This window comes from Aegilops tauschii, chromosome 1, assembly GCF_002575655.3.
Source record: "Aegilops tauschii subsp. strangulata cultivar AL8/78 chromosome 1, Aet v6.0, whole genome shotgun sequence".
Taxonomy (NCBI): domain Eukaryota; kingdom Viridiplantae; phylum Streptophyta; class Magnoliopsida; order Poales; family Poaceae; genus Aegilops; species Aegilops tauschii.
In genome coordinates this window covers 58,596,500-58,618,981 of record NC_053035.3, presented here as the reverse complement: position 1 = coordinate 58,618,981, position 22,482 = coordinate 58,596,500, and the positions used below count along the sequence as shown (strand labels likewise).

General features: G+C 35.7%; 2 long non-coding RNA genes and 1 other non-coding gene across 3 annotated transcripts in view; 2 read left to right on the top strand and 1 right to left on the bottom strand.

Moving 5' to 3' along the window:
• The window catches only part of LOC141041546 (uncharacterized), a 116,194-nt gene that overhangs the window by 52,224 nt on the left and 41,488 nt on the right, over positions 1-22,482 (top strand). The window lies entirely within an intron of this gene.
• Positions 5,594-5,681, bottom strand: TRNAS-GCU (transfer RNA serine (anticodon GCU)). Its single transcript has one exon. It is a non-coding gene; the product is annotated as a tRNA-Ser (tRNA).
• Positions 5,897-12,238, top strand: LOC123496959 (uncharacterized). Its single transcript, XR_012201865.1, has 3 exons — positions 5,897-7,217; positions 7,307-8,534; positions 10,565-12,238. It is a non-coding gene; the product is annotated as an uncharacterized lncRNA (long non-coding RNA).

The window sequence follows — 22,482 nt, the reverse complement described above, 5'->3', positions numbered from 1 at the left end:
ATATTCTTTAGTCGATACAAAGTCCATTTTTTCGAAGACCACTATGATAATGAAAAAGATTTCTACATATCCGACCAAATCGATCAAGAATATCCCAATCTGATAAATCTGTGCAAATGGGTTTACTAATAGGATGCCCCGATCCAGTACAAAATTGAGCTTTTGATAAGTATCCTATGAGGAGAGTAGTGGGGACCATGGTATCGAATTTTTTCATTCGAGTATTTATTAGAAATGAATTCTCCAGCATTTGATTCCTTACTAACAAAGAACTTTTTGGTACACTTGAAAGGTACCCCATAAAATCGAAGCAAGAGTTTGCTAATTGGTTTATATGGATTCTTCGCGGCTGAGTCCAAAAACAGAAATAATATTGCCAGAAATTGATAAGGTAGCATTTCCATTTCTTCTTCAAAAAAAGTGCCTTTTGATGCAAGAATTGCCTTTCCTTGATATCGAACATAATGCATAAGAAGATCCATAAAGAACCATAGGGTTTTCCGAGAAAAACCAGGGTACATTATCCCAAAATGTTCCATCTTCCTAGAAAAGTGGATTCATTCCAGAAAAGTTCCAGAAGATGCTAATGGTAAGCAAGAAGATTGTTTACGAAGAAACAACAAAAAAAATTCATATTCTGATACATAAGAGTTATTTAGGAATCGAAATAGTCTTTTATTTTCTTTTTGAAAAAATGGATTTCATTGAAGGACTAAAACTATTCCAATTCGAATAATAGTTCAGAAAGAATCAATAAATCCAAAGATGGAACATCTTGGATACGGTATTGAAGGAGTTGAACCAGGATTTCCAAATGGATAGGACAGGGTATTTCTATATTTGATAGATAATCCAAATGCAAAAATTTGTCTTCTAAAAAGGGAAATATTGAATGAATAGAGTGTAAATTTTGAAACTTTGGTATTTCTATTTCTTTCGGACAAAATAATTCCCGTAGCGAGAATGGGATTTCCACAACGATCGCAAACCCTTCAGATAGAATCTGAGAATAAAACTCGGAAGAAAAATAATTTTTGTAATCCAATAATCGATCTTGGTTAGGATGATTAACCGAGTTATCCAAAAAATTCTGCTGATACATTCGAATAATTAAACGTTTCACAAGTAGTGAACTAAATTTCTTGTTATTACAACTAACAACTATTTCCACATGTTCAGAACCATTTAATCCATAATGGTGGGAAAATGCATAAATATATTCCTGAAAGAGAAGTGGGTAGACAAAGTATTGTTGACGAGATTTATGTTTTTCTGAATACCCTTCGAATTTTTCCATTTGTATTTCTACTTGATCAGAGAGAAGAAGCATTTATCGGTTTATCGAATGATGATACATAGTGCAATATGGTCAGAACAGGGTGTTGCATTTTTAATACAAACCCTGGAAAGAAAGGGAGTCTAATCCACAGATCTTTTTCTGCTCCTTTTCTACCCAATTAGTTTATGTTTGTTCTAATAAAAAAAGAACAGAACAAGTTTTTTATTTTTGCAGGCCAATCGCTCTTTTGACTTTGGAATACAGCCTCTTTATCAATATACTGCTTCTTTTACACATTCAATCCATAACATCCCTTATTCAATCCATAATCAAGAATAATTAGGATTTCTAAAAAAACAAAAAATAAAGGGTCCACTCATAGGAAAACCCAACCTTTCCCCGCATCCGGCACTAATCTATTTTTAACGTCTAGTTAGAGCGGGGAATCATTCCAATTAGGAAGTTCAGCTCGTTGCTTTTTATTTTACCAGAATTGGAGCCAGGCTCTATCCATTTATTCATTAGACCCAGAAAATCGTAATTTTGGATTCCATTCAAAAAAGATTGATTTTATTACGACATGCTATTTTTTCCATTCATTACCTTTGAGGATCAATCGTGGTCTTCTAGACTCTACCAAGAGTCTGGAGAATTTGTTATTTCATCCAAATGTGTAAAAGATCATAGTCGCACTTAAAAGCCGAGTACTCTACCATTGAGTTAGCAACCCAGATAAAAAAAGGATCTTAGATACGATCGAAATCCAAAAATCAATGGAATTACACCGCACGCTTCTATCAAAACATTGAACTAGCAAGACATCAAAAGATTTTTTGATCGACCATGAAAAACACTCAAATGCCAAAACGAACAGGTCCGGTTAAATTCCACTAAAGTAAAGTTAAAAAAAGAGCGACCCTAATCACGATGGCCAAATTCTCCTTATTTTTAGTGATTTTTATTAAAAAATATATATATTATATTGTATGAGAATACATGCAAGAGGAACACCCTTATCATTTGAGCGAAGTGTAGGTAGAAAAATTGAATATGGAGTGAGGATAAAGAGACCCATCTATCTACAAATTCTATTTGTTCAATAGACCTTTGTCAATGGAAATACAATGGTAAGAAAACAAACTAGATAGAAAAAGTAAATAAAATAGGGGCTTATGTTGGATTGGCACGATATAATATAAATCCAAATAGGATTAAAAAAGAGGTAAATTGTGTCTAAATAATTAGACAACTAGGAATACTAATAATCTTCTCCTATCCTACTGTTTGGTTCATTTAGTTCTTCAATTAACTCAAAGTTCTTTCTTTTTCTTTAAAGAATTCCGCCTTCCTTAAAATATCATAAACAGTTCTTGTTGGTTGAGCACCCTTTTCAAGGAAATAGAGAATAGCTGGAACATTTAAACAAGTTTGATTCTTTATCGGATCATAAAAACCTACTTTTTGAAGATCTATTCCTTCTCTTTGAGATCGAACATCAATTGCAAAGATTTGATAGACAGCTTATTGGGATAGATGTAGATAAACAACGCCCCCTAGAAACGTATAGGAGGTTTTCTCGTCATACGGCTCGAGAAAATGATTCGAATTTCTGTCGATAATAATAGAAATAGACTATGACGTGCATTAATTTCCTTACAGAAAAAACAAATTTCATTTATACTCATGACTCAAGTGGGCTAATTTTGCCTGACAAACTTCGAAAGCAAAATCCTTCCAAATTTTTTGAGTCGTCTTTAAACTCTTTTCTTTGTCTCATTTCGAACGAATTGACTTTTATTCCTTATTCTGATCCAACTATGTTGTTGAGACAATTGAAAATTGTGTTTACTTGTTCTGGAATCCTTTATCTTTGATTTGTGAAATCCTTGGGTTTAGACATTACTTCGGGAATTCCTATTTTTTCTTTCAAAAGAGTAGCAACATACCCTTTTTTCTTATTTCCTTCGATAAAGCATTTATCTCTTCTATAGAAATCTAATAAGAGGGCTTGATTCTGATATACTTTTATTGGACTTTCTTCTTATTTTAACCTTTCGATTTATTTCTATATTAAGCATAGACTGACAAAGTTGGCCTAATTTATTAGTTTTCACTAACCCTAGATTCTTTCCCTTGATAAAAAGAATTCTGTCCTCTCGAGCTCCATCGTGTACTATGTTACTTAAACCCAATGCAAATTTGGTTCGGAATGAATAGAACAGGCTATGTCGAGCCAAGAGCATTTTCATTACTATGGAAAATGATGGATAGAAAAATCCACAATCGATCATGTCCTTCAAGTCGCACGTTGCTTGCTACCACATCGTTTTAAATGAAGTTTTACCATAACAAACATTCCTCTTTTCATTGCAAAGTGGTATAGAGAATTGATCCAATATGGATGGAATCATGAATAGTCATTGGTTTAGTTTTTCTATACTAATTAAAACTTGCTATCTATGGAGCAATATGGATAAAAGAAAGTAAGTATTTATCCGGGAAGCCTCCGCGAAGATCCAATTTATTTAAACCCATATTAAAATTCTATCATATGAATTAAACATCGTTTGAAAAAGACGACTAAACAAGTTTGCTTAAAACTTATTTATTCTTAAATTTCCACCCACAACGGATGGCTCGAGATGATCAATCTTGAAGTGAGAAAAGAAGGATTGACTCTTCGTCAATAAATAAACTATCAACCTCCAAAAAAGTTTAATTAATTTAATTACTAGAATTAGAATTCTAGTAGTAATATATTTCTTCAGTACCAAAAACAATTAACTATAAGAACTAAATAAACTATTCCAATGAAAAGATTGAAAGTTTTTGGTAGTAATAGAATTCTCGTACTTCTTCAACTCGAATACCAAAAGGAAGAAAAAAATATGACTAAGTGATTTTATGGTAGGCATATCTTGAATGTGCTTGATAGATCCCATTTTTTCATGAAAATAAAGATAGTCAATTTGACCGCACTTAAGACTTTATTATGTTTTCTGAGAAAGAATAAGATATCATTATTCTCTTTAATAAACTTTTGTCTCGTACGGAATACTATATGATTTCACCGTTTGTTTCATCAGAAACAATCTGGGACGGAAGGATTCGAACCTTCGAGTAACGGGACCAAAACCTGTTGCCTTACCACTTGGCCACACCCCATTTTGGGTTTTATGCGACACTAATAAACACTAGTATGTTTATTTGTTATTCGTCAATACCATTTCAATTACATAAAAAAGGAGGGATATTCTCTTGCTAGTATTCTACACATGCGGATAATATAGAATCAAAAAAATGCATTGATCATTACATGGAATTCTATTAAGATATTATATGAAAGTCGAATTTATTCCACTCTCATTTGAGAGTGCGAATACAAGGAGGTATTTTGTGTTTGGGAAAGTCCGAAGAAAAAAGATTTTGAATCCGCCTTTTCCTTCTTTCCCTTAAAAAATAACTCAAGAAAAATCCAATTATTTACTCTACAAGAATGAAATGCTTGTTATGCCTAATATACTTAGTTTAACCTGTATCTGTTTTAATTCTGTTCTTTATCCTACTAGTTTTTTCTTTGCCAAATTACCCGAAGCTTATGCTATTTTCAGTCCAATCGTGGATATTATGCCTGTTATAGCTCTATTCTTTTTGCTATTAGCCTTTGTTTGGCAAGCTGCTGTAAGTTTTCGATGAAATCTTTAGTACTCTCTATGCCAAATTGAATGATGTGTTCATTCCAAAAAAAATTTAAAAATGGGTAAAAGCCGAGAAGTTTTATATTTTTATATTATGAACCTTCGATTCTAAAATTTAAATTCTTCTACATTGAATGGGTAGCTACAGTAATAAATTTGGATCAGCCTTTCTACTCCCCAGCACCTAGGTTGAGCAGGTACCTAAAGGTACCTACACAATACCTAACCACCTAACCCTATTTTTGCTATTGATAAGAGTGCTTATTATAAAAGAATTCTTGCAATTTTTTTCAAGAATTCTTTTTTGCATTTTTAGGTATAAAAAAACCATCCTAGTGGATCCGTGTGGTAAGGAAAAACTGGTAATCTATTCCTTAAAAAAATCTTGGAGATTATGTAATGCTTACTCTCAAACTTTTTGTTTATACAGTAGTGATATTCTTTGTTTCACTCTTTATCTTTGTATTCTTATCTAATGACCCAGGACGGAATCCTGGACGCGAGGAGTAAAAATTCAGATTTTTTTCATATTGGATTTGTTTTGTACATTTATCTATGAGAAAATCCGGGGGTCAGAATTCTTTCCAATTCGAAAGTCCCAAATGATCCAAGGGGGCGGAAAGAGAGGGATTCGAACCCTCGGTCCAAAAAAATTGTACAACGGATTAGCAATCCGCCGCTTTAGTCCACTCAGCCATCTCTCCATGTTCCAAAGCGAAAGGTTTCCGTGAAATGATATAGGCAAGAAATAAGAAATAACGGTTGCAAAAAACCCCCTTTTTTCTTTCAAAAGTCTATAAAAACTATATTGCCAATTCCATTTTAATTATATTCTTTTTTCTTAATGTTAATAAAAAAATAAGAAAATTCTTGTTTTTTCTTTCTAAAAATCGATATTGGCCGAGAGACAATCAAATAGATTTTCTCTTTAGCGAGCATTTCCATATATGACTTGTTATAATTATAATAAAACAAGCAGGTTATATAAAAAACGCTTTTTTGTCGATTATTTATCAAGAAAGCAAAAAGGGTTCTTAACAAAGCCACCATAAAATTGGAAAGAAGCATAAAGTAAGTAGACCTGACTCCTTTAATGATGCGTCTATCCACTATTCTGATATATAAATTTGATGTAGATGAAATTGTATAAGCGATTTTTTTTATTTCCTTAGACTTAGACCGCGCAAGACAAGAATTTTTCGCTATTTACGATTTCATATTCTTGTTACTAGATGTTCTATTGGAATAAGAAGAAATCACAACTCCTTTGCGCTACACATAAAATTGGGTTTCGAAGGTCCATTTTTTTCTTCAGAATCCTCTATTTTAGTTCTTCCACCCATGCAATAGAGAGGGAATTGGAAAAGAAGGGTTACTTTTATTTTCATTTTTCCCTTAAAAGATAGACTTTGAAATAGGAGTCTTGGAATAATGCTGAATTCAAAGGTTTATTTCTTTCTATAGTATAAGAAAAACAATTTATTTCTATTTCTATAGTATAAGAAAAACAAATAGTATAAGAAAAACAAATCGAATCAAATTCATGGATTTACCACGACCTCGGTTGTGACTGTGACTCCATAGATAAAAATGGGAAATTTCTCTCTTCGAGTCCATTGAAAAAGGGCATTGAACGACAAAGAAATCGTCTACAGATAATAAAACTATCATATGCCTTGGAAAGGGATATGAGGTGCGCGGAAATGGTTGAAGTAATTGAATAGGAGGATCACTATGACTATAGCCCTTGGTAGAATTCCTAAAGAAGAAAATGATCTATTTGATACTATGGATGACTGGTTACGAAGGGACCGTTTCGTTTTTGTAGGATGGTCTGGCCTATTGCTCTTTCCTTGTGCTTATTTCGCTTTAGGGGGTTGGTTTACAGGGACAACTTTTGTAACTTCTTGGTATACCCATGGATTGGCTAGTTCCTATTTGGAAGGTTGTAATTTCTTAACCGCGGCAGTTTCTACCCCTGCCAATAGTTTAGCACACTCTTTGTTGCTACTATGGGGGCCCAAAGCACAAGGAGATTTTACTCGTTGGTGTCAATTAGGCGGTCTATGGACTTTTGTAGCTCTCCACGGGGCTTTTGCACTAATAGGTTTCATGTTATGCCAATTTGAACTTGCTCGGTCTGTTCAATTGCGGCCTTATAATGCAATCTCATTCTCTGGTCCAATTCCTGTTTTTGTTTCTGTATTCCTTATTTATCCACTGGGGCAATCTGGATATTGGTAGCAAATGGTTATCCATTAAGCGGAGGAAATAGTAATAAAAAGAAAAAAGGAGGATTAATATTTCACTAAGGGGAACATAGAGTCAGAGTAAATAAAATTGCCAATTCTGGTGTAGCATCGATATTTCGATTCATCCTTTTCTTCCAAGGATTTCATAATTGGACGTTGAACCCATTTCATATGATGGGAGTTGCCGGAGTATTAGGTGCGGCTCTGCTATGCGCTATTCATGGAGCGACCGTAGAAAACACTCTATTTGAGGACAGTGATGGTGCAAATACCTTCCGTGCTTTTAACCCAACTCAAGCTGAAGAAACTTATTCCATGGTCACTGCTAACCGCTTTTGTTCCCAAATCTTTGGTGTTGCTTTTTCCAATAAACGTTGGTTACATTTCTTTATGCTATTTGTACCCGTCACCGGTTTATGGATGAGTGCTATTGGCGTAGTTGGCTTGGCTCTGAACTTACGTGCCTACGACTTTGTTTCCTAGGAAATCCGTGCAGCGGAAGATCCTGAATTTGAGATTTTCTACACCAAAAATATTCTTTTAAACGAGGGTATTCGTGCGTGGATGGCAGCTCAGGATCAGCCTCATGAAAATCTTATATTCCCTGAGGAGGTTCTACCACGTGGAAACGCTCTTTAATGGAACTTTCGTTTTAGCTGGTCGTGACCAAGAAACCACCGGCTTTGCTTGGTGGGCTGGGAATGCCAGACTTATCAATTTGTCCGGTAAACTGCTTGGAGCTCATGTAGCCCATGCCGGATTAATCGTATTCTAGGCCGGAGCAATGAACCTATTTGAAGTGGCCCATTTCGTACCAGAAAAGCCCATGTATGAACAAGGGTTTATTTTACTTCCACACTTAGCTACTCTAGGTTGGGGAGTATGGCCAGGGGGAAGTTCTAGATACTTTTCCGTACTTTGTATCTGGCGTACTTCACCTAATTTCCTCCGTAGTCTTAGGCTTCGGTGGCATTTATCACGCGCTTCTGGGACCCGAGACTCTTGAGGAATCTTTTCCATTCTTTGGTTATGCCTGGAAAGATAGAAATAAAAAGACTACAATTTTGGGTATTCACTTAATTTTGTTAGGTCTAGGTGCTTTTCTTCTAGTACTCAAGGCTCTTTATTTTGGCGGTGTATATGATACCTGGCCCCCCCCCGGGGGGGGGGGGATGTAAGAAAAACTACCAATTTGACCCTTAGTCCCTTTGTTATATTTGGTTATTTACTGAAATATCCTTTTGGTGGAGAAGGGTGGATTGTTAGTGTAGATGATTTAGAAGATATAATTGGTGGGCATGTATGGTTGTGTAACATCCCAAATTTTCAATTTGGAATGTTATACATTAGATCATCATTGCATAGCATATTTATTTGCATTTTCGGCAAATCCTCGAAAAATCCTAAGCAACTCAAGGACCCTCGGAGAGAGTTGGGGATTTTCTCGATTTTCATATTTGATTTTTATCCAATAATGAAACAAGGATTTTTATTTTTGTTTTTAATTATTTTTCTCTCCGAAAAATATTTCGTATTAAAATAAATGAGAGGAGAAAATATGACTTCTCCAAAATAATTGAAATATTGGAGGAAAAATATTAAAATCAAATATTGGATTTTATTCGAATTTTATTGGCAATTTTAATTGCATTAAAAAATTTGCACGTTTTCAAAACTACATTTTTGGGCCAAGAAAATGTTCATCTCGTTCTAATTATTTTAGTTAGACGGGAAAAATTTGTTTTTAGCATTTTTGGATTTTTATTTATTTTTCTGCGATTTTTTTAGATTCGGCGAAACTATTTAAAAAAAACGCCGAGCGCCGACTGGGCCGAACCCCAGTCGCGCGGCCCAGCCCCCCCGCGAGCCGTCTCCCTCCTGGAGACCGGCGCCGCTGAGTCCCGATCGGGGACGAGACCCGCCGCCGCCCGTCGCCCCCTCCCCAAGGCAGGCTCCCCCTCCTTATATACGCCCCTACCCCGCCGCCTCTCCCTCACCCCGTCCCCGGAGTGCGCCGCTTGCTACTTCGAATCTCTAGGTTTCACGGATCATCAGCAAGGCAAGTAACACTTTGATCATACCTCTTTTACTACCCAGTTTTATTGCATTAGATCAATCCTCAAACAATTGCATGGTTAGGATCTAATTAAACTGTGGGAATTGGGAAGTAGATGAGGTAGTACCTATCACCTGTTCCATTATCAAACCCTTGGGAGTTACTTCTACGTTTGCTTATATTGCTATGCTATGCTTGTAGACATGGATTGGGTTTGAGAGATATTCACTACAGATGTGAGATTTTTAATTAATGGTTTACTTAAGGTGGCAACTAAAACTCACATCTGGGTGGATTGAGGTACCTGGGTATTCCAGGATTGCCTGTTTTTCTTTTGGACCGCCACCCAGGTTCAAAGGGATCATGAGATTTTTCATGCTAGAAACTTCCGTGTGCAGCCGCAAGCTATTATGGGCTCTAGCATAGTTGATTAAGTTGTGTGAACTCTTACAGTGGTAGACTAGCAGATGTAGGGGATGTAGGTGGTACGGTCTATCACATCGTAAGGTGCAAACGCTTCTGAAAGACTATGTCTCGGTCATCCGTTTCTCAAACATCATGTAGTGCGAGAATCCAGCGGAGGCGATCGAGTCTTGTGGGAAAAGTGCACAAACCTCTGCAGAGTGTATAAACTAATCATGGTTAGCCGTGTCCCCGGTTATGGACATCTTGAGTATCTAGTACTTGGATTATCATGTGAATCTCATCACCATGTTACTTTAATTAATATTGTTGGGTTAATGATGATACTTAATTGGGATTGAGATGCTGTCAACCATCTCAATGTTTAACAACCACCATGATAGTTAAATAAAATTTATTCCTTTGTAGTAGGGAAAAACTGGCTTTTCGCAAAACTGTAACCATAGAGCTTTCTACCAGCCATATATGCATGTAGTATAGTATTATTATGTTCATTACTCTCTATGTGTTACATTGCCAGCATATTCCATGTGCTGACCCGTTTTCGGGCTGCAACGTTTCATGTTGCAGACTTTTCAGACGACGAGTAAGGTGCCTTTAGGTCGTGGTCTTATACTCAGTGATGCCGTTGGAGTTGATGGACTCACTTATCTTCCAAGTCTTCCGCTGTTATCGTATTAGATGGCCTTAAGCCATATTTATCATACTTATTCTCTTTTAAGATATTCGTTGTAATAAGTGTGTGATTGCTACTCTGTTATAAATCCTCCATTTGTACTGTGCGTGTCAGCATTACTGATCCAGGGATGACACTGGTGCACAGCAGCACAGACTGTTTGAGGTCTGGTCGCTACAGGTTGGGTTTTATTTGTGTATTTGGCCGAATTTGGCATATTTTAACCAAACCCTTCGCATGGGCTCGCCGTGCATTTGTATGGTCTGGAGAAGCTTACTTGTCTTATAGTTTAGCTGCTTTATCTGTCTTTGGTTTTATCACTTGTTGTTTTGTATGGTTCAATAATACAGCTTATCCGAGTGAGTTTTATGGACCCACCGGGCCAGAAGCTTCTCAAGCTCAAGCATTTACTTTTCAAGTTAGAGACGAGCGTCTTGGAGCTAATGTGGGATTCGCTCAAGGACCCACAGGTTTAGGTAAATATCTAATGCGTTCCCCAACTGGGGAGGTTATCTTTGGAGGGGAAACTATGCGTTTTTGGGACATTCGTGCTCCATGGTTAGAACCTCTAAGGGGTCCCAACGGTTTGGACTTGAGTAGGTTGAAAAAAGACATACAACCTTGGCAAGAACGACGCTCAGCAGAATATATGACCCACGCTCCTTTAGGCTCTTTAAATTCTGTGGGTGGCGTAGCTACCGAGATCAATGCAGTTAATTATGTCTCTCCTAGAAGTTGGTTATCAACTTCTCATTCTAGGATTCTTCTTTTTTGTGGGCCATTTATGGCATGCAGGAAGAGCCCGAGCTGCTGCAGCAGGTTTTGAAAAGGGAATCGATCGTGATTTGGAACCTGTTCTTTACATGAACCCTCTTAACTAAGATTTTCTTATTTATACCTGTTCTACTTTTTTCTGTTCTTGCTCGGTTATTCCATCTAGCCGAGCCATCCATTCCTTTTTATGAAAGAAAGATAAGGGACAGAAAAAAAGGAAAGAAAAAATGTATTCAATAAGCAAAAGGAGAGAGAGGGATTCGAACCCTCGATAGTTCCTAAAACTATACCGGTTTTCAAGACCGGAGGTATCAACCACTCAGCCATCTCTCCATAGCCTAATCCTTATTTTACTCCTACAAATAGAACATAGCCATATAAAAAAAGATTTATTAGCCTCTAGAAAGATATCAGATACAAGTTCCTTTTCGATATATCTCTATACTGTATACACAGATACAGGATCCGCTATACCCGCTTGTGAAATAAAGAGTAAATAATCTCTTCTCACCCCATACCCAAATAAAAAAGCGGTTTAAGTAATAAATTTGAATTAAAGAGAAGAATCAATGGATTCATGATTAAACCCCTCCTACTTCTTGTATTTTTTTTTTACAATTTTGGTTTAAGTGAGGGATCAAATATGTAGTCAACTTTATTTGATGGTAGCTTGGAGGATTAGACATATGACTATTGCTTTCCAATTAGCTGTTTTTGCATTAATTGCGACTTCCTCAGTCTTAGTAATTAGTGTACCACTTGTATTTGCTTCTCCTGATGGTTGGTCAAATAATAAAAATGTTGTATTTTCCGGTACATCATTATGGATTGGACTAGTCATTCTCGTAGCTATTCTGAATTCTCTCATTTCTTAAATCAAATTTGGTTAATATTTATTAACCCCATAAAAAAGAAATAATAAAGGCCATTTCTTCTAAAAAATTAGAATAGTGAGACGTATTAAAATGCAATTTGCATTCCGAATTGCTAGCTCTTCTCTTTTGGTATTATGAAATTCCATTCCGATTAGAATATTCATTGACAGATAATAAAAAAGGAAAACTCTAATATAATAGAAAATGACTTGAAACGGTCGACCCAGGCATAGAAGGTCGACCCAGGCGGATATACGCTATAAAATATATACCGTAGCAAGCGTAGTTCAATGGTAAAATATCTCCTTGCCAAGGAGAAGATACGGGTTCGATTCCCGCCGCTCGCCTGCTTAATTTATCAAAGTACTACGATAAAAAGTTTAGTCTAGTTAACTGTTTAACTACTTATATTAAATTAAGTATTAATTAGGTGTTAGTCTAGTGCCGTATCCCTTACTATCTTACCCTTCCTTTGCATCCCACTCAAAAAAAGAGGGCGCTCCAGAGGCAGAAATAGAACTCGCCAACAGAGCTCCAAAGATTGGGTATTAACTGAGACAAACAACGGGCAAACTTTTTTTAAAGGGAAGGGAGAGGTAGACTGTCCCTTTCGTTTCATTTCTATTTTCTGCAGGGTAGGGAGAAGCCTTGCGCCTTCTTTTTCTGAAGGCAAGTGACTTCGCAAACTTCTCAATTTTGCCCTCTAGGGCCGGGAACTAATGAATAAAATAGGGATGGATACTTCCCTCTACCATATCTAGAGAAATAGAATAGTCCTTTTATACAGACTGCTAAGTGCGGAGACGGGAATCGAACCCATGACCTCAAGGTTATGAGCCTCGTGAGCTACCAAACTGCTCTACTCCGCTCTAGAGTACCAGAAACTGGTGGACAAAAAAGGCTTGAATACAAGCCTCTAACATGTCTAGACAAATATAATACTCCTTTTATACAGAATGGAGCGGGTAGCGGGAATCGAACCCGCATTGTTAGCTTGGAAGGCTAGGGGTTATAGTCGACGTTGGTTGATTATTTTTAATGTCTCTAATTCAAAACCGAAGATGAAATTTTGATTTCATTCGGCTCCTTTATGGATATTCTCACCACTTAACATCTATGTCAGCTTTTCTATTTGAATGGAACCAAAGCTCTCCGCTTTCTAGATGATCCTTATAGAGTAGGAGATAGAAATTCTATCTAAATCCATCTAATCTACTTACTTCGTTCCCTAATTTCATTCAAGAGATCCTGAGGAAAAGAATTGGGTTTCCACCGAGCTGAAACAATATGCGGATGGTTCTAGTAAACCAAAACTATCGTTTTTTTAGCTATTTGGCTTCCTTATTCCTAATTTTAAGAAGATTTAGTTACGATTGGAAATCAACTTTTTTGTATCTTCATCCATAGATCCTTTACTCATATTTTCAAAATAGGAATACTTAATCCAATGCAAAATTATGCTTCGCGACTCTGTACTCATAATCCTATTTTTATTTTGGATGCAATTTAAATTAGTCTTTGGATACAAATCGCCAGAATGTATATTCTTCCTCAATATGCTATTGAGAGGAAAAGGATTTAATCCTTTATAAGAACTAAAGTTTTCATCGGAATATAAAAATAAAAAACTTAAGGATGCCTTAAGTATATCATTTCAAATTCAGTTATTAATAGAACGAATCACACTTTTACCACTAAACTATACCCGCTACATTGTAGATTATGGTATAAATGGTACCCTTTGTCAAGGATAGCCATTTGACAAGAAGGCTAATTCCCCCCTATTGAATCAGATGGAGAAGGTTCATGACACTGAGCCGTTGGTACTTCTACTTCGTTCGCTCGCCTTTACTTTAGGATTTAGATAGCCCCTCTGGTCTGTAAAAAAAAATCTTTTCTTACCATGCTAATAGCGCCTGAACCAAATGTATTTATTTTGATTAGGATCCTATTCTACGGTTACGACTACAATAATAATTATTTACTTTTCAAGGACGTAAGTGTGTCAGACTGCTAAATTGTTTTATTATTCCTACAATATAAACTAGAGGATATAGGGGGTAACACTATCCCTATAAATTCCTTTTTTCCTTTTCTTTTTTGTCCAGAATTGAACAAAAAAGAAATTATGGAAGATGTTTTCTTCCCCCATTAAGTCCGAGCGATAGAGTAAGAGTGAGATGAGTTTTCCAAATTCATCATAGACTTTCCCTATGGCTTGATAGAAGTAAGCAGCAAAGAGTCGTAACTTAAAGAAAAAAACGGACAGGGCCGACAGATTTACCTGATGTAAAGAAGATCCTAAAAGTCTCTGATTAGTCGACTCTCTCCATTTAACACTTTCCTCTCTCTCCTTTTTTCCACTGACTCAATTCTAGTTTATTAGATTCTTGTTTAAAAGAATGAAAAAAGTTCAATAGAACTAAGAACACATAAAAAATAGCATAGAGGTCCAGGCCATTACGAAAAGTTTCTCCCAAGGATCCTATATCCTATTGGGTATCTGTTCCCCGCCTTTTCCCGCTAGGATCGGAAATCTTATATTTTCCATATCCATATACCGTTGAATCCTTGGGGTTCCAGAATCCCCCTATTTTACTAGTCTTCGAAAACGGCAAACCCTAAACCAAGAAGAGTTGGATATGTTATGTAGGGTATGTTTTTTTATTAATTTTATTTTGAGCTCTCAAGATATCGATATATACATATACAATCTCTACATAATGTTTCTCTCTCTATCTCTATATATTATATATATAATATGTACATTATGTAGTAGACCCATAATGGGAAATCCAAGTGGCTAATTTTTGAATTAAATAAAAAGCCCTTTTAACTCAGTGGTAGAGTAATGCCATGGTAAGGCATAAGTCATCGGTTCAAATCTGATAAAGGGCTTTTTAAATTAGTGGTAGAGTAATCTCGTGCTAAGACGTAAGTCGTTGGTTCGAATGTGATAGAGTACTTTTCTACTAAATTGATTCACTTTTTTTGTTTTTGAAACTTTCTCTATATTTTTAGAGAATTTTATGACTTAGTGCGGGATGGATGCATTTTTGGTCTAAACACTAAATGAAGCACGTAGAATTAATCTATAATGATCAACTAAAAAAATCCTAGATGAAAGCATAACAGAAAAGTTGGAAAATCTCTTTTCTATTTATACTTTTCGAGTATATTGACAATCCCAAAAAACTGCTCATACTATGATTATAGTATAATCACGAGCGGTTGTATATGGCCCTATCGTCTAGTGATGCCCCTATCGTCTAGTGGTTCAGGACATCTCTCTTTCAAGGAGGCAGCGGGGATTCGACTTCCCCTAGGGGTAGGGAGTATTATGAAAGGTGGTTAATCATAGATTAGCAAAAACCCTAGGATAAATTCTTCCTGGGTCGATGCCCGAGTGGTTAATGGGGACGGACTGTAAATTCGTTGACAATGTCTACGTTGGTTCAATTCTAGCTCGGCCCAAACCAAAAATCTAGGGCTTCGTGAGTATGAACTAAACCCTTTTGTTTTTCTTCCATAAAATAAAACGTCTGATCTATAGAAATAAAAGATAAAGAAAAAAGGGAATTTTTTTCTAATCCATATCTCTCTCATTCCTTTCTTACAAACAAAAGAGTTTTTCTTATTGAAGGCTGGATTATTATCCATTTTTAGTGATAAAAAATCACGACATACTAGTTATGTCACTCTCACTATACCCACGTATAATGTAATATGTGGGTATGTAGTATATGATTCGTCTATTTCTTAGAGTACGAAAGACGAATCGAATCTTCTTATGGTTATATTTAAGAATGGGTATGCCATACACCCCGCGGGGATTGTAGTTCAATTGGTCAGAGCACCGCCCTGTCAAGGCGGAAGCTGCGGGTTTGAGCCCCGTCAGTCCCGAACTAGGGTTCAATGAATGGAGAAATTGATATTTCCTTTTTCCATGAAAAGAAAGGGGCAGGGAGCAAGATCAAATACCCACAGGGCACCCTTACTTTACTTTTTTTATTTTGCATCTCTCATTAAAGAGGGAGGGAAGGCATATAGGAATATATTTTTCACTACTCCCGATCGATAAAGATAAAAAAAGACACACATACGATATGTGGATTAGTAGAATTTAGGATATTATATTACTCTATCTTTCTTTATGATGATACCATCCTCATCTTAATTTCCTAGTCCACTCTTATGGAATAGAGTACCGGTATTTTACCGGAATCCATACATAAATCGTATTCCCTTTTTATTTCAGACCTCTTTTCCCCATCTCACTTCTACTGCTTATTTGGATGTCTATGTGATCCATAGAAAGTTGGTCATATAATACATACATAATTGTATGTATAACTATAAGAAAAAGGAAGGGAAATTGTATAAGATTAAGAAAGTATAAGATTAAGAAAGCTCGTGGGTTAGACATATAGAAAAGAAAAAGTAGAAAAGGATTAAAAAAGAGGGAATTCCTAATCCAATCAAAAAACCCATTTTGGTCTTAGTGTGGATAGAGGATCTTCCTATGTTATATTATATAACTCTCATCCATGAATTGATTTGATAGATCCGATATTCATAATATTGAATTGATTCAGTATTATCAGAATGCAAGCCCTACCCTTGAATTTACAAGATACCCCTTTTTCCTCTCCATGGGATTACATCCTGAGTTATTGTGTAAATAAAAAATAAAGAGTTTATGGAAGTCAATATTCTCGCATTTATTGCTACTACACTGTTCATTCTAGTTCCTACTTCTTTTTTACTTATTATTTATGTAAAAACAGTCAGCCAAAATAATTAATTGGAATTCCAATTAATCATTGAAGAAATTAAAAAGGGATTAAATAAAAAATCCAAGTCTTAAATGGAAGGATCTGGTTGGAATCTTAAACTGTGGTAGAAAGAACTAGATATAGTTTTTTCTACGACACTTTAGGTTCTTTCTATTATATTATCTTTGAATCTACATAGAATAGATTAGTAGATTGAAATAGTTAAGTAGTCTAATTCAATTTCTTTTTTCATTGCATCCACTTAATTTCAATCAGGTCAAAATAAAGAAATCTAAGACAATTCTTGACCAAAGAATCCATGGAAGGAAAGAAAAATAATATTAAGAATAGACTATAGTAAAAAGTAAAAGGAAATGGAAAATGTGTGATATGCCATGAATAGTTCCATGGAAGAAAGTCTAATTTTCTTATGTATAGAATTTTTTTAACCATTCATCATTTCTAGTAGAAATTCTGAATTGGTATAATGGCTCTTTCTTACATTACAACTTACAATACAAGAGTTTCTTACAGGAGTGAAACAAAACTAAAGAAAAAGATTAAAGAATAACGTTTGACAAAATGATTAATGCAAAATGATCCATTAAAGAAAAGAATTGATACAACAATTTGATTACTTAATCAATTAGTAGTATCCCTAGAGTCCACTCCTTCCCCATACTACTAGTGAAAGAGAAAATGTAAAGACTACCATTAAAGCAGCCCAAGCGAGACTTACTATATCCATCTAAATTATGTCTCCTATTTCTATGAAGGGATTATTCTACTATTGATCAATAATCATAGTGGAATCAAGGGTACAGAGTCAAAAAGGGATTCCGCCCTAAGGCCATGGATCAATCAGTTCAAGGAATTTACTCCTAACAAATTCTTATAGGAATTCTGGTAGAATTAGAGAGCATTAAAAATACGATACTATAGCCCTTTTTCCTTAAAAAAGAAAGAGTACGGGAATGATGTCCTGAATAGAAGAAGCGGGAATAGGAAGATTTTTTATTCCTTTTGTTACTCTTTTTTAAGCAAAGGACGCGCGAATATACCATAAAATTATCGATAGATAAATATTTATTGGATACCTACCTTACCTAATGTTTATTTTTGACCTAAACCCTGCAGCCTTGCTTTGTATCATTCTATGAAAGAATGAAGAGATTTTATCCATAACACAACTCCTAAATTGATTTTTGATCGACCTATTTAATCTGATTCTCGTTAGAATTAAGTAGTCCTTACTTTAGTGTATGTAGGTAACATAAGATGTACGATAAAAAAATGTATAATAATTAGTAAGTCTTGATATTCTTTGTTGGAGTCCCTTCTTGAATCTTAGATTGAAAAAAAAAGAATGCCCCTTAGGGACCTTTCTTTGGATACCAAGATTTCTGACATCTTATCCTCGTATTTTAAAATTATCAAATAGAATCTCAATTAAGAACCAATTCAAATTCATATAATAAAAGAATAAGGAAACACTACCTCACCCCTATTGATAACCATTTTGGTCACTACCGTCAAAACAAACCCTAACCCTAGTTTGAGGATAGAACTATGGTATGGTTTCTCTAAACCCAGTATCGACAGGCCCAATTACTCTCTTGCCCGAACTTTTGCGAAGTAAAAATTTATCGAATTCGATCAACACTATAAATTGATCAGGCGGCACCCAGATTTGTACTGGGGATAAAGGATTTGCAGTCCCTGCCTTACCGCTTGGCCATGCTGCCAAAAAATCCGATAAAAAATCTAGAAAACAGCAAGTATTCATCCACGTTTTCTTATGAAAAGCCCCTTTTATTTTGAATATAATTCTGCTTACTTTTTTCCAATCTTTTTCAAAAAATCTATTCCTGCTTTTTTTGATCCAATTTCTATTATTCTCCTCGATAGATTCTATCTTAAAACATATATTGTTAACACAATAAAACTTCCCATTTCTTTCTATTGAGATGAAAAAGAAGAAAAAGTGGATTTCTATTCACAGGCTGCAAAATTCAGAATAAATTTGAACCGTTAACTAGAATTCTCCTTTTTTTATTGCAGTAGTGAACTACTCTTAAATCGGTACTATCTCCCCCCTTCAATGGCATAATAAAATATTATGGCTTTATGCTTAATCCGTGTATAGGTAAACTTTTGGTCCGAACAACATTATTATCCAAAGATCCCCTTTATGTACATATCTCTATGGGGAATCATGCTTTAATTTTTCAAAGTATTAAATTAAATATCTTGAATAAAAAAGGGAATTTGCTCTGATATAGAGTATAACCTGACTATCTTGGCCTACCCAAGTGAAATTACGATAAAAGAAAAGCATGGATATGGGGAGAGGTGGATAACTAGATTGGCATGTACTTAAAAAAGGGACTTACTTTATTTTAGAATTCCACAATGAAATACTGAATTTTCTAGCAATTATACTACTCCGATCCGAAATAAAAAAGAACCCTCAAATTATTTTGAGAAATTAAAGTAAGCACGCTATTCTAAATCGAAGTAAAGTCAAACTTTCTAGTATATTATATTACAGCTTTATTACATTCATAGAAAGGAGATAAAATGAGAAATCTTTGCCATCCAATCTGATTAGCATATCATAACATAAAGTATAAGTGGAAGAATTTTTTTAGGAATGTATTATCAATTCATTTTCATTTCATTTGTACCCCAGGCAAACTCGAACTTTCGTCCAAATGGTCTCTATTCATATGTATGAAATACATATATGAAATACGTATGTGGAGTTCCCTAGAATTTCATGTGATTCAGTAAACAAAATATAGATTCCATGATTGCTAGATCGATCCAGAGGGATTGATGAAGAGTGAGCTGATAATGGAATATTTTCTTTGATAAACAGGAAACTTAAGATTAAGATGCTCCAGAATGGAAACGAGGGAATGTCCACAATACCCGGATTTAGTCAGATCCAATTCGAGGGATTTTGTAGGTTCGTTAATCAAGCATTGGCGGAAGAACTTGACAAGTTTCCAACAATTAAAGATCCAGATCACAAAATTGCATTTCAATTATTTGCGAAAGGATATCAATTTCTAGAACCCTCGATAAAAGAAAGAGATGCTGTGTATGAATCACTCACCTATTCTTCCGAATTATATGTATCTGCGAGATTAATTTTTGGTTTCGATGTGCAAAAGCAAACCATTTCTATCGGAAACATTCCTATAATGAATTCCTTAGGAACCTTTATTATAAATGGAATATACCGAAGTGTGATCAATCAAATATTGCTAAGTCCTAGTATTTACTACCGCTCGAAATTAGATCATAATGGAATTTCTATCTACACTGGCACTATAATATCAGATTGGAGGGGGGGGGGAGATCGGAATTAGCAATTCATAAAAAAGAAAGGATATGGGCTCGCGTGAGTAGAAAACAAAAGATATCTATTCTAGTTCTATCATCAGCTATGGGTTCGAATCTAAGAGAAATTCTAGATAATGTTTCCTACCCTGAAATTTTCTTGTCTTTCCCGAATGCTAAGGAGAAGAAGAGGATTGAGTCAAAAAAAGCTATTTTGGAGTTTTATCAACAATTTGCTTGTGTAGGTGGGGACCTGGTATTTTCGGAGTCCTTATGCGAGGAATTACAAAAGAAATTTTTTCAACAAAAATGCGAATTAGGAAGGATTGGTCGACGAAATATGAATCGGGGACTTAATCTTGATATACCTCAGAACAATACATTCTTGTTACCACGAGATGTATTGGCCGCTACGGATCATTTGATTGGAATGAAATTTGGAACTGGTATGCTTGACGATGACGATATAAATCACTTGAAAAATAAACGTATTCGTTCGGTTGCGGACCTGTTACAAGATCAATTCGGATTGGCTCTTGGTCGTTTACAACATGCAGTTCAAAAAACTATTCGTAAAGTATTCATACGTCAATCGAAACCGACTCCCCAAACTTTGGTAACTCCAACTTCAACTTCAATTTTATTAATAACTACTTATGAGACCTTTTCTGGCACATACCCGTTATCTCAAGTTTTTGATCAAACGAATCCATTGACACAAACTGTTCATGGGCGAAAAGTGAGTTGTTTAGGTCCTGGAGGGTTGACGGGGAGAACCACAAGTTTTCGGAGCCGAGATATTCATCCGAGTCACTATGGGCGTATTTGTGCAATTGACACGTCTGAAGGAATCAATGTTGGACGTATTGGATCCTTAGCAATTCATGCGAGAATTGATCACTTGTGGGGATCCATAGAGAGTCCGTTTTATGAAATATCTGCTGAGAAAGCAAAAGAAAAAAACAGAGACAGGTGGTTTATCTATCACCAAATAGAGATGAATATTATATGATAGCAGCAGGAAATTCTTTGTCCTTGAATAAAGGTATTCAGGAAGAACAGGTTGTTCCGGCTAGATACCGTCAAGAATTCTTGACTATTGCATGGGAACAGATTCATGTTAGAAGTATTTTTCCTTTCCAATATTTTTCTATTGGGGGTTCTCTCATTCCTTTTATTGAGCACAATGATGCGAATCAGGCTTTAATGAGTTCTAATATGCAGCGCCAAGCAGTTCCGCTTTCTCGGTCCAAGAAATGCATTGTTGGAACTGGATTGGAACGCCAAACAGCTCTAGATTCAAGGGTTTCCATTATAGCCGAACGCGAGGGAAAGATCATTTCTACTGATAGTCATAAGATACTTTTATCAAGTAGTGGGAAGACTATAAGTATTCCTTTAGTTAACCACCGTCGCTCTAACAAAAATACTTGTATGCACCAAAAACCCTGGGTTCCGCGGGGTAAATCCATTAAAAAAGGACAAATTTTAGCAGAAGGAGCTGCTACAGTTGGGGGCGAACTTGCTTTAGGAAAAAACATATTAGTAGCTTATATGCCATGGGAAGGTTACAACTTTGAAGACGCGGTACTAATTAGCAAACGTTTGGTATATGAAGATATTCATACCTCTTTTCACATCCGGAAATATGAAATTCAGACGGATACGACAAGCCAGGGCTCCGCTGAAAAAATCACTAAAGAAATACCACATCTAGAAGAACATTTACTCCGCAATTTGGACAAAAATGGAGTTGTTAGGTTGGGATCCTGGGTAGAAACTGGTGATATTTTAGTAGGTAAATTAACGCCTCAGATAGCGAGCGAATCATCTTATATCGCGGAAGCTGGATTATTACGGGCCATATTTGGCCTTGAGGTTTCCACTTCAAAAAAAACTTCTCTGAAATTACCTATAGGTGGAAGAGGGCGCGTTATCGATGTGAAATGGATCCAAAGGGACCCGCTCGACATAATGGTTCGTGTATATATTTTACAGAAACGTGAAATCAAAGTTGGGGATAAAGTAGCCGGAAGACATGGGAATAAAGGGATCATTTCCAAAATTTTGCCTAGGCAAGATATGCCCTATTTGCAAGATGGAACACCCGTTGGTATGGTCTTCAATCCCTTAGGAGTACCCTCCCGAATGAATGTGGGACAAATATTTGAAAGCTCGCTCGGATTAGCGGGGGATCTGCTAAAGAAACATTATAGAATAGCACCCTTTGATGAGAGATATGAGCAAGAAGCTTCAAGAAAACTTGTGTTTTCAGAATTATATGAAGCCATTAAAGAAACAAAAAATCCATGGGTATTTGAACCCG